Source organism: Dunckerocampus dactyliophorus, chromosome 6 (genome assembly GCF_027744805.1).
Source record: "Dunckerocampus dactyliophorus isolate RoL2022-P2 chromosome 6, RoL_Ddac_1.1, whole genome shotgun sequence".
In the NCBI taxonomy this organism is placed as follows: domain Eukaryota; kingdom Metazoa; phylum Chordata; class Actinopteri; order Syngnathiformes; family Syngnathidae; genus Dunckerocampus; species Dunckerocampus dactyliophorus.
Window position 1 is genome coordinate 83,899 of NC_072824.1, and position 18,602 is coordinate 102,500.

An 18,602-nucleotide genomic window follows, 5' to 3' on the forward strand; every position below is an offset into this window, starting at 1 on the left:
CCCGGGTCTTCTTTGCTGGGCTGCCTGCCTGGGGGGGCTGGTAGGTGGGGGTGGGGAGGGGTCCGGGTCGGGTGATGGGGCGGGAGCGGGGTCGTGGGGGCCGCCCAAGAGGCGGCGTTGGTTGACCTCCGGGGTGGTGGGTGGGCGGGGTGCTGCATCCTGCGGGTGCCGGGCGCCTACTGCTGCTGGGGGGGCCCGTGTGCGGCTGGTGGCGCTGGCTCTCCCTCGCCTCCTTTGCCTCTGGGGGTGGGGCGGGGTCTGCCCTGGGCCCTCCTGCTCGGCTGCCGCGTGGGGCCGTCCGGCGTGGGAGCGGGCGGCGTGGTGTCCATCTGCGTGGTGCTTCCCGGGATCGGCGGGGGGATGCTTGCTCCGGGGTGGGGCGGTCGGGGGGTGGCTTTGGCCGGGGGCTTGGGGGTGGGGCTGGCGTGGGGCTGGCGGGCGGTCCCTGCTGCCTGCTGGTGTCTGGCTGGTCCCTTGCTTCCGGGCCGGCGGTTGTCTCCCTCCCTCCAGGGTTTCTCCCTTGGCGTGTTGGTGGATGGGTGGGGGGTGGGGCGGTGGCCGGTCTGCGGCGTGGCGGGGGGCGGGGCGGGCGGGGGCATCTGCTTGGGCGCCGGGCAGGGGGCCGCTCCTTTCGTGGGCCCGGTCGTGCAGTGCTTGCTTCTCTGTCCCTCCCTGGCGCCTCTGGCCTGCGTGCTTCGTGGGTGTGGCCGTGCTCCGCTCCGTGTGGGGTCCGGTGCTCTTGTGGTCGTCGTGGTGTTGCTCCCTTGCCGGCCGTGGTGGTATGCGGGGGGCGCGTGGGCGTGGTTCCCGCTGTCCTGGTGGCGGTCGGATCTGCCTTGGGGAGTGTGGCTGGTCCGTGGTGTTTGGCGGTTTGAGGGTGGCGCTGCGGACGCTACCTCCGGTGGGGCTCCGGTGTTGGGGGGTGCTGGGGGTATCGCCTCTGGGGGGTTGGGTGGGCCGGACTGGGCATCCTGGCGGGCCGGGTAGGGCCTGTGGTGTGTCCTGCGGCCTGTGGCTCGCCCGAGCCTGGGCTGTGGTGGGCGGCCGGTCGGCCATGTGTCCTTGGTCCCCCCCTGCTCGGTTTGGGCGGCGTTGGGGTGTGGGGCCCCCGTCCTTCCTGTGCCACTGCACCACCTCACATATATATAGGACTTTGGGGGGTGGCCTATGGTCGGGCGTGATTGGGGAGGGGAGCTGCCTTGTGGGGCTCCTTTGCTCCTGCCGTGCCACTGACCTGTTGCCCCCCAATTTTAATCGCAGAGTAGACACTTAGGGTTTGGGGGGGCTGGTCAGGTGAGGGGCCCGCCGAGCGGCAGCTGTCCCCCGATTTGAATTGCACCATTAGCTATCATCCACATACACCCCATATACATGCACACAGATACACCATCCTCTTTTATTTTATTTTATTTATTTATTTAATTGCATTATAGACACAATCACACCTTATCACATACACGGGTGGGGCGGGCTGGATTGGGGTGCCTCGTGCACCTCGGCGTCTGCCCGCCAGGGTCGGCGGTGTGGCCGGGGGCCTGGCCGTCGCGGTGGCTCGCCCGGGGCGGCCTGGCCTGTGGGGTGCCCTTGTCTGGTTCGCCTGCCCTTCCCTGGGGTGGCCCACTGGGGCCTGTTGATGCCGGGGCTTGCGCCGGGGGGGCGGCTTGCGGTGCTTCCCCTGGACTGACACGTGCTGCGGGCGCCTCTGCACTCTTGGGGCGGGTTCGGCGGTCTCCGGGGGATGGTGCCGGTGCTGCGGGTGGCCCGTGTGCCGCCGTGGCGGCTGGTGGTTGCTGCGCTGTGGCGGCTGCTGGGGCGCCGGGCCAGCTGGTGGGTTGGGGCTTGGTCATGCTTGCGGGTACTGTGGGCCTGGGTGGCGGGGTGGGGGTGGGGGGAGGGTGCCCTGGGGCCGGGCCCACTGGGGGGGGTTGTGCTCTGCCGGGCGCTTGGGCGTTTGTCGCCGTTGCGCTTTGTGCTCTGCCAGGCCGCTGTCTGTGTCCTCACCTCCCCCGGTCTGTCTGTGGGCTTGTCGGGGGTGGGGCTCCGGTGCGCGGGTGGTGCGCTGTCGGCTCTGGTGGCGTGTGGCTGGTCTGGCTTCTGGTGGTTTGTGGGGGCCGTCGGCTGGTCTGCTGCTGGTCTCGCCTTCTCGGCTCTGGTGCTTGGCCTCCCTGCGGCTTGGGGTGTGGTGCTCCCGCTCCCTCTTCGGGGTTTGCTGGGGTGTCGGTTGGCGCTTTGTGGTGGTTCGCCTGGCTGCTCGCCCGTTTTCCCGCCTGCCTGCTCAGTTTCCCGCTTCCCTCCTCGCTGGCTCCCCTGTCTGCCTTGCTGGCGGCGTCCTGCCGTTGGGAGAGTGTGGCCTGGTGTCTTCCTGCTCCCCGGCGGTCCGTGCTCTCCGCGCCTGGGTTCTGGATCGTATGTCTGGGACCCCGGGGTCCCCGGCTCCGCTGCTCCTTGGGTTACCAACGGGGGATAGGGTGGGGCTTCCGGGTGTCGGGCAGTCGACCACTGTGTGTGTGTGTGTGTGTGTGCGCGCGCGCTTGAGTAAGTAGGTGTGTATATGAGCGTGCGCGTAGGGGCGTAGGGGTGTGTATGTGCGTAGGAGTGTGTATGTGCGTGCGTGTGGGTGCGTAGGAGTGTGTACTGTATGTGCGTGCATGTGTGCACTTTTATTTATTTATTTATTTTAGTTATTAATTTTTTTTGGGGGGGGGGGCATACAGGGGTTTGCGCCGTGGGGTCGGGTGCTGGGTGATACATCTCTGCTGCCCGTGCCTCCGCCAGGTGGGTGGAGGGTGTGCCTCCTGCATCCCTTGGCGGGGCGGCCCTGTGTCGGGGGTCGGGCGGGGGTTGGCCCGGGGCGGGCCGGGCTCCGCTCCCTGGTGGTGTGGGGGGGCGGTGGGCGGGAATTGGCGCTTCCGGCGCGGGCGGGCTTCTTTCCGGTTGTGGAGGCGTCTCTGGGCCTGCCGGTTTGTGGCCCCCGGTACCCGTCTGCCTTTGTGGGGTGTGATCTCTCGCTGGTCTCAGGGGTTGGCAGTCCGCCGGCCCGCTGGCGCCCTGTCCTTGGCTGGGATTACCTCTCTTCGGCCCCTTGCTGGTCTTCCCGGGGGGGGGGCCCTCTGGGCTGGCTCTTGGGGCGCTGATCTTTGTGCTGCCTACCCCTATGGGCCTGGTGACCTTCTGGCGGCCGGGGTCCGGCCTGGCTATTTGGGGCGGGGCTCTCTGGGAGGTGAAGGCGGCCCCTTTCCTTTCATGCATTCTCAGTGACAATTACACACCCACACATCTCTGCACCTTTACATATATATGAAGTCTTCCTCACATACAGAGATACCTGTACATATGCACACTCACAGTACATACGTACTTCCCCACATTACTCACTGAGTTAACCAGGGTGTTGTTATGTTGTTGGTTTTATTACAGCGACGATGATATCAGCAGTATGACTATATATACTGTATATATATATATATATATATATATATATATATATATATATATATATATATATATATATATATATATATATATATATATATATAAATATATATATATATATATATATTTGTTTTTTTTTTTACAATGATGTGCATTACAGTACTTTTCATTCTGTTCACTATCATGGATAATCATTTCATTACTACAATTATGTGTGACTGTTTCAATGCGGTATTGTCATTGTGATCACTATCATAGTTCATCATTTCATGACTACTATTATGTGTGATTGTCATTGACAGCTTCGTCATTGTGGTTGTTGATATTGTTTGTCCTTATGTCCCTGTTCGTCATGATAGTTGTCACAGACATTTGTTTGCTGATGTCGTTCTGTATGTTTCTGTTGTTCTGTCACTATTGTTGTTGTTGCTGCTGTTGTCCTTGTCTCTTGTCTCTCTTTTTTTGTTTTTCTTTGTTTGCTTTTAATGTGAAAAGCCAATAAAGGAAGGACGGGTGGATTCGTCCTTGATCCGTTTTGTCCGTTTTATAACCGTGCTTGTCCAGCGTTTCTTTGTCTTTGTGAGAAAAGCAAAGGAGTTTTTATTTGTGTGCTGGTGGCCAAGAAGCCTTCAAAGAGCATCTCAGCACTCAAAGCACTCGGCTGCCTTGTGATGGCATCACGTGGCGTTGCTGGAAATGATGTGGGACGATGAAGCCTATAAAAGGGACGTCACCGTCAGACACTCACTCGACATCTCGCCTGGAAGAGACCGACATCTCCGTTCTTCACGACCGATCATCCAACCATCCTTCCATCTTCCAGCCCGTTTGGTTCTGAGACGACTCTTCAGCGGACAAGATGAGAATGATCCTTCTGCTGGTGCAGCTGGCCACCTGCTATGCCATGGGTAAGACCAAGACGTCCTTTCAATGTCAGTAAGACTCGTCCAAAAGAATCCATCAGATCATAGTCACCTTGGATGAGTGCTAATGCTCTATTGCAGTGATCCACAACCCTCGGTACCGGGCCGTGGGCACTTGGTACCCGACAAACCATTTCCATGATTTATTGTGAAAAGTGGTTCTGGCACCTGACGCTTGTCCATTGTGGGTGTGCTAACTTTATCTCTACTGCTGCTGTCTTCTTTGCTTTGGTTGATTTGAACATGAAGGTTGCGATGGAAAACATCTCATCAATCATCCTTTCACACTCGTTCATTGTCATTCATACGTTTGTTGTTGAATAGCTTCTCCATCATTGGAGAGAATTGTGGTAACAAGGAAACTGGTTGATAGTTTGTAAATTGGTGTTTGTCTCCTTTTTTAAAGATTGCAACCACCTTGGCTGTTCTCATTTTGCTTGGAAATATTCCAGTCTGAAAAGATAAGTTACTAATCTATGTTAACGGGTCTTTGATCTCATTGATGACCCTTTTTATTGTTTCCATTTCCATTCCATGACAATCAGTTGATGTTTTAGCCTTAAAATGGTTAACAATATCAGTGATCTCCTTTTTGGTTCCAGCAGTGAGAAACATGGAATTAAGATTCCTATCAATGATATCATTCCCTTCATCAATTGGGTCTTGTTTTGGAATTTCTTCTTCCAGTTTTGGTCCAATATTTACAAAATAATGGTTGTAATGTTCCTTGTAAATATGAAGACTGGCAGATGATGACTGAGGCCACTGATGGTGTTGTTATCCAAGTCATTGGTGAATATATTATGGATGGGGGGGGCACAGTGCTCTGGTATTCTACTTGGTCTAATGATTTTAGGATATAAACGCAAACTATACATTGTGTCTATAAAGTCGTCTATTTCCTTGTACTTATGTGGGTTCAAAAGGTCAATATTGAAGTCTCCACATATGAAAATAGTTTTTTGACCTCCTGTATGTCTGTAAACGTTGTCTTAATCCAATCCTCAAACATTCCAATCTTTGACTTTGGAGTTCTGTACACACAACTAAATAACACATGTTTGCTTTTTTCTTTACAGATTTCCATTGTTATACATTCTAAAATGTTATCAATGACAAATGACATATTCTTTACCATTAGTTCAGATGTTTGTCCACGTATACGGCCACACCTCCTCCATTTGCATTGTTCCTGTTTGCACTCATCATTTCATATCCTTCCAGCTCGAAGTCCATTCCTTTGTTAGCATTAATCCAAGTTTCTGAGATTGCTTTTACTTTGAAAGGCTCTTTGAATTGATTCAAATATTGTTGAATATTAGTAAAGTTAGCAGACAAGCTTCTGCTGTTTATGTGTATGATGGATAACTTGTCGTCGTTGATGAAGATGTTGTTGTATTGCTCCTCCGTATAATAACGGCACAAACTGGTCACCAAAAGAAACAAAAAGTTTAAATCTATGTGGGAATGCATGAAGGTAAGTTTGATGACTTGTTGAGTGCTAAAATGTACATTTGTATCGAGGTAATTCATGCTAGCACACTTCCTGTTAGCACACACGTCAAACAGCCATGTCATCATCTTGAACTGGTGGATTATTATTATTAACTATATAACAACATAAACATGTTATATTATTATTATTATTAACTATATAACAACATAAACATGCTATATTATTATTATTATTAACTATATAACAACATAAACATGTTATATTATTATTAACTATATAACAACATAAACATGTTATATTATTATTATTATTAACTATATAACAACATAAACATGCTATATTATTATTCTTATTAACTATATAACAATTATTATTATTAACTATATAATAACATAAACATGTTATATTATTATTATTATTAACTATATAACAACATAAACATGCTATATTATTATTATTATTAACTATATAACAACATAAACATGCTATATTATTATTCTTATTAACTATATAACAATTATTATTATTAACTATATAACAACATAAACATGCTATATTATTATTATTATTATTAACTATATATTATTATGAACTATATAACAACATAAACATGCTATATTATTATTATTATTATTAACTATATATTATTATGAACTATATAACAACATAAACATGCTATATTATTATTATTATTATTAACTATATATTATTATTAACTATATAACAACATAAACATGCTAAAATTATTATTATTATGAACTATATAACAACATAAACATGCTATATTATTATTATTAACTATATAACAACATAAACATGCTATATTATTATTATTATGAACTATATAACAACATAAACATGTTATATTATTATTATTAACTATATAACAACATAAACATGTTATATTATTATTATTATGAACTATATAACAACATAAACATGTTATATTATTATTATTAACTATATAACAACATAAACCTGTTATATTATTATTATTATTAACTATATAACAACATAAACATGTTATATTATTATTATTATTATGAACTATATAACAACATAAACATGCTATATTATTATTATTATTAACTATATATTATTATTAACTATATAACAACATAAACATGCTAAAATTATTATTATTATTAACTATATAACAACATAAACATGCTATATTATTATTATTATGAACTATATAACAACATAAACATGCTATATTATTATTATTATGAACTATATAACAACATAAACATGTTATATTATTATTCTTATTAACTATATAACAATTATTATTATGAACTATATAACAACATAAACATGTTATATTATTATTATTATGAACTATATAACAATTATTATTATTAACTATATAATAACATAAACATGTTATATTATTATTATTATTAACTATTTAACAACATAAACATGTTATATTATTATTATTATGAACTATATAACAACATAAACATGTTATATTATTATTATTATTAACTATATAACAACATAAACATGTGATATTATTATTATTATGAACTATATAACAACATAAACATGTTATATTATTATTATTATTAACTATATAACAACATAAACATGCTATATTATTATTATGAACTATATAACAATTATTATTATTAACTATATAATAACATAAACATGTTATATTATTATTATGAACTATATAACAATTATTATTATTAACTATATAATAACATAAACATGTTATATTATTATTATTATTAACTATATAACAACATAAACATGCTATATTATTATTCTTATTAACTATATAACAATTATTATTATTAACTATATAACAACATAAACATGTTATATTATTATTATTATTAACTATATAACAACATAAACATGCTATATTATTATTCTTATTAACTATATAACAATTATTATTATTAACTATATAATAACATAAACATGTTATATTATTATTATTATGAACTATATAACAACATAAACATGTTATATTATTATTATTATTAACTATATAACAACATAAACATGTTATATTATTATTATTATGAACTATATAACAACATAAACATGCTATATTATTATTATTATTATTATTAACTATATATTATTATGAACTATATAACAACATAAACATGCTATATTATTATTATTATTATTAACTATATATTATTATTAACTATATAACAACATAAACATGCTAAAATTGTTATTATTATTAACTATATAACAACATAAACATGCTATATTATTATTATTATGAACTATATAACAACATAAACATGTTATATTATTATTATTAACTATATAACAACATAAACATGTTATGTTATTATTATTATTATGAACTATATAACAACATAAACATGTTATATTATTATTATTATTAACTATATAACAACATAAACATGTTATATTATTATTATTATTATGAACTATATAACAACATAAACATGCTAAAATTATTATTATTATTAACTATATAACAACATAAACATGCTATATTATTATTATTATTAACTATATAACAACATAAACATGCTATATTATTATTATTATGAACTATATAACAACATAAACATGTTATATTATTATTATTATGAACTATATAACAACATAAACATGTTATATTATTATTATTAACTATATAACAACATAAACATGTTATATTATTATTATTATTATGAACTATATAACAACATAAACATGCTATATTATTATTATTATTATTAACTATATATTATTATTAACTATATAACAACATAAACATGCTAAAATTATTATTATTATTAACTATATAACAACATAAACATGCTATATTATTATTATTATTAACTATATTGTCAGGCGTGGTGGGAGCCACGACAGGAATCAGGATCCCAATGCAGACAACCAGAGTCAAAAATAGTAACAAAAATACTTTAATATGGAACAGAAAGAGTCCACAAGGTAAAAGTACAACTAAGGAAAATCCACTAACGGTTAACCAACGAAAAACACTGACAGCAAAAGGCTGTCAGGAACAAAAACCAAAGTACAAACAAAAAACACTGTAGGCAAACCTGACAGGAGATATCTTGGATACAAGGCTGAATGAACAAGCAGGTAAGGGAGCCAGAATGCAGGGTAAGGAACAAGAAGCCGGGCTAAGCGGGAGCAAGGAACAGGAGGTCAGGGAGTCAAGGAGTACAATCTGGCACTGGTAGATTGTTTGGCTGCAGCTTAAGAAGGGAGGAGGTAATGAGCTGCAGGTGTGTGTGATTAGGTCTGGGTCATGTTCAGGGATGTGCTGCAACACAAAAACAGCAGAGGGCAGCAGAGCAGAATGCAGAACATGACAGTATGTCCCCCCCTCATAAGACGCCTCCTGGCGGCTTACCTGGCTTGTTAGGATGGAGACGGTGGAAGTCGCTTATGAGTGACGGATCCAAGATAAGGGAGCGGGAGACCCAAGAACGCTCCTCAGGGCCGTAACCCTCCCAGTCGACCAGGTACTGGAATCCTCTGCCCCTCCTTCGGGAGTCCAAGATAGCCTTCACCGTGTATGCTGGATGGCCATCGATCAGGCGCGGCGGAGGAGGCGACTCGGCCGGGGGGCACAGGTGACTGGAGGACACAGGTTTGAGGCAGGAGACGTGGAATACCGGGTGTACTTTGAGTGCTGGAGGTAGTTTAAGTCTGACGGCAGAGGGACTGATGATGGAGTCAATTAGGTATGGTCCCACAAATCTGGGTGCAAGCTTCCGGCTGGTTCCGGCCAGTGGTAAGTCCCTGGATGACAACCAGACTTCCTGACCGACCTGGTAGACGGGTGCCGGAATTCTGTGGCGGTCGGCCAGGCGTCGATTGCGCTCCGCCGTGCGGTTCAGTGCGGCTACCGTCTCTCGCCAAACTCTTCGGGCGCGGCGAAGGTGGATCTGGACCGATGGTACTGACACTTCTGCCTCCTGAGACGGAAAAAGAGGAGGCTGGTATCCATTGGCGACTTTAAAGGGTGACATACCTGTGGCCGAGCTGACAAGGGTGTTATGCGCGTACTCCACCCAGGGGAGGTGGATGGACCAGGATGACGGGTGTCGGTGGCAGACGCAGCGTAAGGCGGCCTCGAGGTCCTGGTTGGCCCGCTCTGTCTGGCCGTTTGTCTGTGGATGGTAACCGGATGATAAGCTCACTGATGCCCCGAGCATCTTGCAGAAGGACTTCCAGACCTTGGAAGTGAATTGGGGCCCTCTGTCGGAAACAATGTTGATTGGGATTCCGTGGATGCGGAAGACATGTCTCACCAAGAGTCGCGCTGTGTCCAGTGAAGTAGGTAGTCCAGGTAACGCTATGAAATGTGCCATCTTGGAAAACCGGTCAACAATGTTCAGAATTGTGGTATTTCCTCTGGAAGCAGGTAGTCCAGTAACGAAGTCCAAAGCTATATGTGACCAGGGACGGGTCGGGATGGGCAGCGGTTGTAACAGACCCGCCGGAGGTCGATTCGATGACTTATTTCTGGCGCAGACAGAGCAGGCCGCGACGAACTCCTTCACATCCGCCGCCATGGAAGGCCACCAAAACCTCTGCGCCAATGCCAGTTGAGTTCGTCTGGTTCCTGGGTGACAGGTAACTCTGGAAGCGTGACCCCACTGCAATACGTCCGACCTCAGCGTCTCAGGAACAAACAATTTACCAGCAGGACAACCCTCTGGAGACTCCTCCCCTTTAGTTGCCTCCGACACCTTCTTCTCCACCTCCCACCGAAGAGCGCCCAACACTCGGGCCACAGGTATGATGGTTTCCGGCGCTGTTCCCTCCTCCGTGGGACTGAAGACTCTGGACAGGGCGTCAGGTTTAATATTGCGTGAACCGGGTCTGTAGGTGATGGAGAAATTGAAGCGTGTTAGGAACAGTGACCAACGGGCTTGTCTGGCATTGAGTCTCTGGGCGGTTCTGATGTAGGACAAGTTCTTGTGGTCGGTGATAACTATAAAAGGATGAACTGCGCCCTCCAGCCAATGCCGCCACTCCCGCAGCGCGAGAACGATGGCCAACAGCTCCCTGTTGCCCACATCGTAGTTCCCTTCAGCCTGTGTGAGGCGACGCGAGAAGAAGGCGCAGGGATGCAGCTTCTGGTCGACCGGGGACCGCTGGGACAGCACGGCTCCCACTCCCGTATCAGAAGCGTCAACCTCAACAGAAAATTGTAAATTAGGATCAGGATGTACCAGAACCGGAGCGGAAGTAAACAAGGTCTTGAGTGTGTTAAACGCAGAATTAGCCTCTGGGGTCCATACAAACGGAATTTTAGGTGATGTAAGCCTAGTCAGAGGTCCTGCTTTGCTGCTGAAATTACGTATGAATCGCCTGTAGAAGTTGGCGAACCCGAGAAACCTCTGCAAGTGCTTCCTTGATTTGGGAGTAGGCCACTCGACCACCGCCTGGATCTTGGCGGGATCGGCACGCAGTTGACCTTTCTCCACAATGTACCCCAGAAATGGCACCGAAGTGGCGTGAAAGTCGCACTTCTCTGCCTTAACGTAGAGCCTATTCTCCATTAAACGCTGGAGAACTAGTCGGACATGAGTGGTGTGGTCTTGAAGATTCCTGGAAAAGATAAGTATGTCATCCAAATATACGAAACAGAATTGATTTATCATGTCGCTGAGAACATCGTTAATGAGATTTTGGAACACCGCCGGGGCGTTCGTGAGACCGAAAGGCATCACCAGATATTCGAAATGCCCCAGCGGTGTGTTAAACGCGGTCTTCCACTCATCTCCATCCTTTATGCGTACCAGATGATAGGCGTTGCGGAGATCCAATTTTGAAAAAATGCGTGCAGAGTGTAAAGCGGAAAAGGCAGAATCCATAAGTGGCAAGGAGTAACTATTGCGGACCGTGATGCTATTGAGCCCCCGGTAATCGATACAGGGCCGTAGAGATTTGTCTTTCTTGGCAACAAAGAAAAAGCCCGCCCCCAGTGGCGAGGAAGAGGGTCGAATAAGACCGGCTGCTAGGGAAGAGGAAATGTACTCTTTGAGGGCTTTCTGTTCTGGAGCGGAGATGTTATACAATTTGGCGCTAGGAAATGTGGCGTTAGGGAGTAATTCTATGGCGCAGTCGTACGGTCGATGAGGGGGAAGTGTTTGCGCACGGTCCTTGCTGAACACTTGCTTTAAGTCGTGGTATTCGCTAGGAATTCCTGTAAGATCTATAACTTCCTCTGGGGATATGGAAGAGGGAACATTGGATCGAGCCGAACGGAGACAGTTAGCGTGACAAAACGGGCTCCAACTGGAGACGTGCAATTTGTTCCAATCTAAGAGTGGGTTGTGAAGCTTAAGCCAGGTTAACCCCAGCACTAGTGGTGCGGACTGGGAGGGCATGACATAAAAACGGATGGTCTCGGAGTGGTTACCAGAGAGATGAAGGATAAGCGGTTCGGTTTGGTGTGTAATGGCCGCCAGGAAGCGCCTATCCAAAGACCAGACCTCCTTCTTAGCAGGTAACTTAATCATGCTGATATTATGTTTGAGAACAAACGTAGTGTCCAAGAAACAGTCATCGGCGCCCGAGTCAATAAGTGCGGTTATGTCAATACTTCTCTCTTTCTTTATAATTACTCCCTTAATTTGAAGTCTCTTGAAGGAAACCTCCTCCGCTGTAGTGGCTGAATCATGGAGGTACTCACAGCTCCCCATGGCTGGATGGTCCTCCGTAGCCGGTTGGTTGCTCCTGGATCTTGGCTTTAACTCCGCTGCTGATCCAGAAGTCGATCCTTGGCGACGATGTGGTCGAATGGGGCATTGGAGGAGTCGATGCCCCGGATCTCCACAGTAGAGGCAGAGGTTCAGCTTGCGACGACGTGCTCTTTCCTCGGCGGCGAGGCGTCGTCCCCCAAGTTGCATGGGAACCTCTGGTAGTACGGCCACGGCGTCTCCGATCCCTGGTTCGAGCCTCTGTCCCTCAGGAGATGGTAATGGTATCCTGGTAGGAATTGACAACCTGCCGCCGTATCCCTCCTTGGTGTACTCTCTCACCCTCTCCCTTATGCGGTTCTCTAACTCTATGGCTAAATTGATAAGGCCGTTGAGGGAAGTAGTGTTGTCCTTAGCCACCAGCTCATCTTTAATGTGTACATCGAGTGCTTTGCGAAAAATACTTCGGAGAACGGTATCGGGATACCCACTCTCTACAGCAAGCACTCGGAAATCAATAGAAAAATCTGCCACCGAGCGTCCTTTCTGTTTCATGTCTAGTAGTCGGCTAGCTGCTTCCATTCCCCGAATGGGATGGTGAAAAACCCGTCTGATTTCTTCCAGGAACATGGGTAAGGAGGTGCGTATGGCAGGCATAGATGTGCTCGCAACCATAGCCCACGTAGCGGCTCTACCCGAGAGTAAGCTCATTATGAATGCTACCTTGGATTGGTCCGATGTGTACGTGGTGGGCTGCTGGTCAAAAACGAGGGAACACTGGTGTAGAAACTGGTTGCAGGAGTCCGAATCTCCAGAGAAGCGAGCAGGGTGAGGGATATTAGGCTCTCGCAGCTGATGAGATACAGGTGCGTGTGCAGCTGCGCCATTAGGTGCGTCTAAGGCGTGTGGAGACGTACCGACCTCTGGTGGCGGGTGAGAGGAGGTGCTGGCGAGTCGTAGGTTTAGAGCGTCCATGCCGGCAGATAGGACCGATATGGCCTCCATGATGCCTTGGAGGGTCTTCTCGTGGCCACCGACTAATTGGCCTTGATGTGCCAGGGCCGAGCGGAAGTGCTCCATGTCTGCGGGATCCATTTTGGCCAGATTGTTCTGTCAGGCGTGGTGGGAGCCACGACAGGAATCAGGATCCCAATGCAGACAACCAGAGTCAAAAATAGTAACAAAAATACTTTAATATGGAACAGAAAGAGTCCACAAGGTAAAAGTACAACTAAGGAAAATCCACTAACGGTTAACCAACGAAAAACACTGACAGCAAAAGGCTGTCAGGAACAAAAACCAAAGTACAAACAAAAAACACTGTAGGCAAACCTGACAGGAGATATCTTGGATACAAGGCTGAATGAACAAGCAGGTAAGGGAGCCAGAATGCAGGGTAAGGAACAAGAAGCCGGGCTAAGCGGGAGCAAGGAACAGGAGGTCAGGGAGTCAAGGAGTACAATCTGGCACTGGTAGATTGTTTGGCTGCAGCTTAAGAAGGGAGGAGGTAATGAGCTGCAGGTGTGTGTGATTAGGTCTGGGTCATGTTCAGGGATGTGCTGCAACACAAAAACAGCAGAGGGCAGCAGAGCAGAATGCAGAACATGACATATATAACAACATAAACATGCTATATTATTATTATTATTAACGATATAACAACATAAACATGTTATATTATTATTATTATTAACTATATAACAACATAAACATGCTATATTATTATTCTTATTAACTATATAACAATTATTATTATGAACTATATAACAACATAAAAATGTTATATTATTATTATTATTATGAACTATATAACAACATAAACATGCTATATTATTATTATTATTAACTATATAACAACATAAACATGCTAAAATTGTTATTATTATTAACTATATAACAACATAAACATGCTATATTATTATTATTATTAACTATATAACAACATAAACATGCTATATTATTATTATTATGAACTATATAACAACATAAACATGTTATATTATTATTATTAACTATATAACAACATAAACATGTTATATTATTATTATTATTATGAACTATATAACAACATAAACATGTTATATTATTATTATTATGAACTATATAACAACATAAACATGTTATATTATTATTATTAACTATATAACAACATAAACATGTTATATTATTATTATTATTATGAACTATAACAACATAAACATGCTATATTATTATTATTATTATTAACTATATATTATTATTAACTATATAACAACATAAACATGCTAAAATTATTATTATTATTAACTATATAACAACATAAACATGCTATATTATTATTATTATGAACTATATAACAACATAAAAATGTTATATTATTATTATTAACTATATAACAACATAAACATGTTAATTATTATTATGAACTATATAACAACATAAACATGCTATATTATTATTATTATTAACTATATAACAACATAAACATGCTATATTATTATTATTATGAACTATATAACAACATAAAAATGTTATATTATTATTATTAACTATATAACAACATAAACATGTTATATTATTATTATTATTATGAACTATATAACAACATAAACATGTTATATTATTATTATTATGAACTATATAACAACATAAACATGTTATATTATTATTATTAACTATATAACAACATAAACATGTTAATTATTATTATGAACTATATAACAACATAAACATGCTATATTATTATTATTATGAACTATATAACAACATAAACATGTTATATTATTATTATTATGAACTATATAACAACATAAACATGTTATATTATTATTATTAACTATATAACAACATAAACATGTTAATTATTATTATGAACTATATAACAACATAAACATGCTATATTATTATTATTATTAACTATATAACAACATAAACATGTTATATTTTTATGTGTTCATCCTGCCTTTTAGGCTCAGCTATCAAGTGCTATCAATGTAACCTTGGAGTGTCCTACTTCACCCGCTGGGACTGGAGTACTAAATGTACCCTCACCAAATGTGCAGAAGGAGATCAGTGCTTCATCACCAAAGATCAGAGTAAGCAAGCTGAAAGGTGTTGCAGGTGTCAGCCATGATCTACATAGAATACAACACCTAGAGCATATACACTACATATCATACATACATCATAGACGTACAGCACATAGACATGATCACATCACCTTCCTCATTCATGTCTTTGTGAACACGACCACCACTCACCCCGTGTCCTTGTATGACCTCTACAGGTACAGGCACCTACCAGGTGGGCTGCAAGGCTGGTTGGAAAGATAATGCTAACACTAAGTGCTGTGACACTGATGGATGCAACAACTGGCTGGACGTGGCTGCTGATGCAACAGCATGGCAGAAGCTGGAGGCCATCAAGGCAGCTTGCAGCAACAACAACGATCTCAAAGCCTGCCTGAAAGCCATCTCCTCCACCAAGAGTAAGACCAATGGTGTGGGGGGGCTGTTTGCGAGGTTTCAACTTCTAACTGCTGACTAGAACATGACTTGGACCTGTTATGTCATGGCTTGTTGACACTACTCACCTCATGTGTTCATCCTCACCTCATGTGTTCATCCTGCCTTTTATTCTCAGCTATCAAGTGCTATCAATGTAACCTTGGAGCAGACTACTTCACCAACTGGGACTGGAGTACTAAATGTACCTCCTACCTCACCAAATGTCCAGCAGGACAGCAGTGCTCCGTCACCAAAGATCAGAGTAAGCAAGCTGAAAGGTGTTGCAGGTGTCAGCCATGATCTACATAGAATACAACACCTAGAGCATATACACTACATATCATACATACATCATAGACGTACAGCACATAGACATGATCACATCACCTTCCTCATTCATGTCTTTGTGGAACACGACCACCACTCACCCCGTGTCCTTGTCTGACCTCTACAGGTGCAGACAAGGTCTCCTATAAGATGGAATGCAATCCTGATTGTAAAGATGATGATAACACTAAGTGCTGTGACTCTGATGGATGCAACAACTGGCTGGACGTGGCTGATGATGCAACCCAACAGGCTGCTGTCAGCACAGCATGCACCAAGGCCAACAATGATGTCAAACAGTGCCTGGATGCCATCAAGACCAAGAGTAAGAGCAGACCAGTGGTGGGGGGGCTGCGTGGTGGGTCTTTGACGGCCATTGTTTTAGGAAAAAGGCCTAAGAAGGCAAGCAAACAATAAGTGATGAAGATGAAGACAGTCTGATGACACCTTCATCTTAGCAGCTTCAAGGTCAAATGTTGACCTTTTAAAGCTGACATGGAGTTGTGCTTTTAGGGAAAAGTGCTAAGTTGATGTGATGACATCATTTCATTCAGGCAATAGAAAGGTAGTAAAAGTGGTCCTATTGTAGCATGCTAGGCTAACAGCTCCTCAATGCAGACTGCTGCTGCTTTCTATGTGCTGACTAGAACATGACTTGGACCTGTTATGGCATGGCTTGTTGACACCACCCATGTGTTCATGCTGACCTCATGTGTTCATCCTGCCTTTTATTCTCAGCTCCCAGATGCTATTCATGCTCAGGTCCCCTTGGAGCGTCCTACTTCACCAGCTGGGACTGGAGTGCTCAATGTACCCTCACCCCATGTGCAGCAGGAGATCAGTGCTCCATCACTAAAGTGTCAGGTAAGCAAGCTGAAAGGTGTTGCAGATGTCAGCCATGATCTACATAGAATACAACACCTAGAGCATATACACTACATATCATACATACATCATAGACGTACAACACATAGACATGATCACATCACCTTCCTCATTCATGTCTTTGTGAACACGACCACCACTCACCCCGTGTCCTTGTATGACCTCTACAGGCGCCTACCAGGTGGGCTGCAAGGCTGGTTGTAAAGATGATGCTAACACTAAGTGCTGTAACACTGATGGATGCAACAAGTGGCTGGACGTGGGCGAGGATGCTGATGCATGGAAGAAGGTGGAGGCCATCAAGGCAGCTTGCAGCCCCTCCAGCAACGACCCCAAAGACTGCCTGAAAGCCATCGACCCAAACCTCATCAGTGGTGGGGGGGGGCTGGCTGGTGCTTTGGGCCTGCCTTTGGTCTTGGCCATCAGCGTGATTGTGTTGGTGGTACTGGGCTAACCCCCCATGCAGCCCCCCCCCCCCAGCCATCAGCGTGATTGTGTTGGTGGTACTGGGTTAACCCCCCCATGCACCCCCCCCCTCCCCCCCCTTTTTCCTCTTTCACATGAAAAGGCTAAAAAAAGAAAAGAAATAATCCAACAAAGCAACTTTCCATCAACCTGACCTGATGTGATGTTTGCACCCCCCCACATGACCAGCCCCTCCCTTGCTGTTACACTCGGGAGTGTCGCATGTGCGGCCCCGGGGCCCATGAAGGTCTTAATATGAGCAAAGTGTCATTCATTGGAAAAGTGTCATCAAATTGGGGGGGGCACAAGAAATTGTTGGACCGGAAGAAAATGTCAGAAGAAAGTTGAAGTGGTTGGAAAATAAAAAGAAAAAGAAAAAAAAGCTGTGATGTGCAAATGAACGAGTTGTTAAACGTCATGAATGCATGATTGTACAATGAATGCATGATTGTACAATGAATGCATGATTGTACAATGAATGCATGGTTGTACAATGAAAAAGGCAACATGAGAAGGAAATGAACAAGATGACTTTAATGACTGGAAAACATCATTTTCATCAATAAACTCACATTGCAGCACATTTGATGGAGTGGGGCCTTTTTCTCTTTAGCCTAAATGAAACATCCCATCTTTCCAGCATCCGAATGCTACATGCCATCTTTCCAGCATCGGTGACATGCTAATGCTACATGCAATCTTTCCAGCATCCGTGACATGCTAAAGCTCTGTGACGTGCTAATGGTATGTCCATCTTTCCAGCATCCGTGACGTGCTAATGCTACGTAACATTTTTTCAGCATCCGTGACATGCTAATGCTACGTCCCATCTTTCCAGCATCCGTGACGTGCTAATGCTATGTGCCATCTTTCCAGCATCCGTGACATGCTAATGCTACGTCCCATCTTTCCAGCATCCGTGACATGGAAATGCTACGTGCCATCTTTCCAGCAT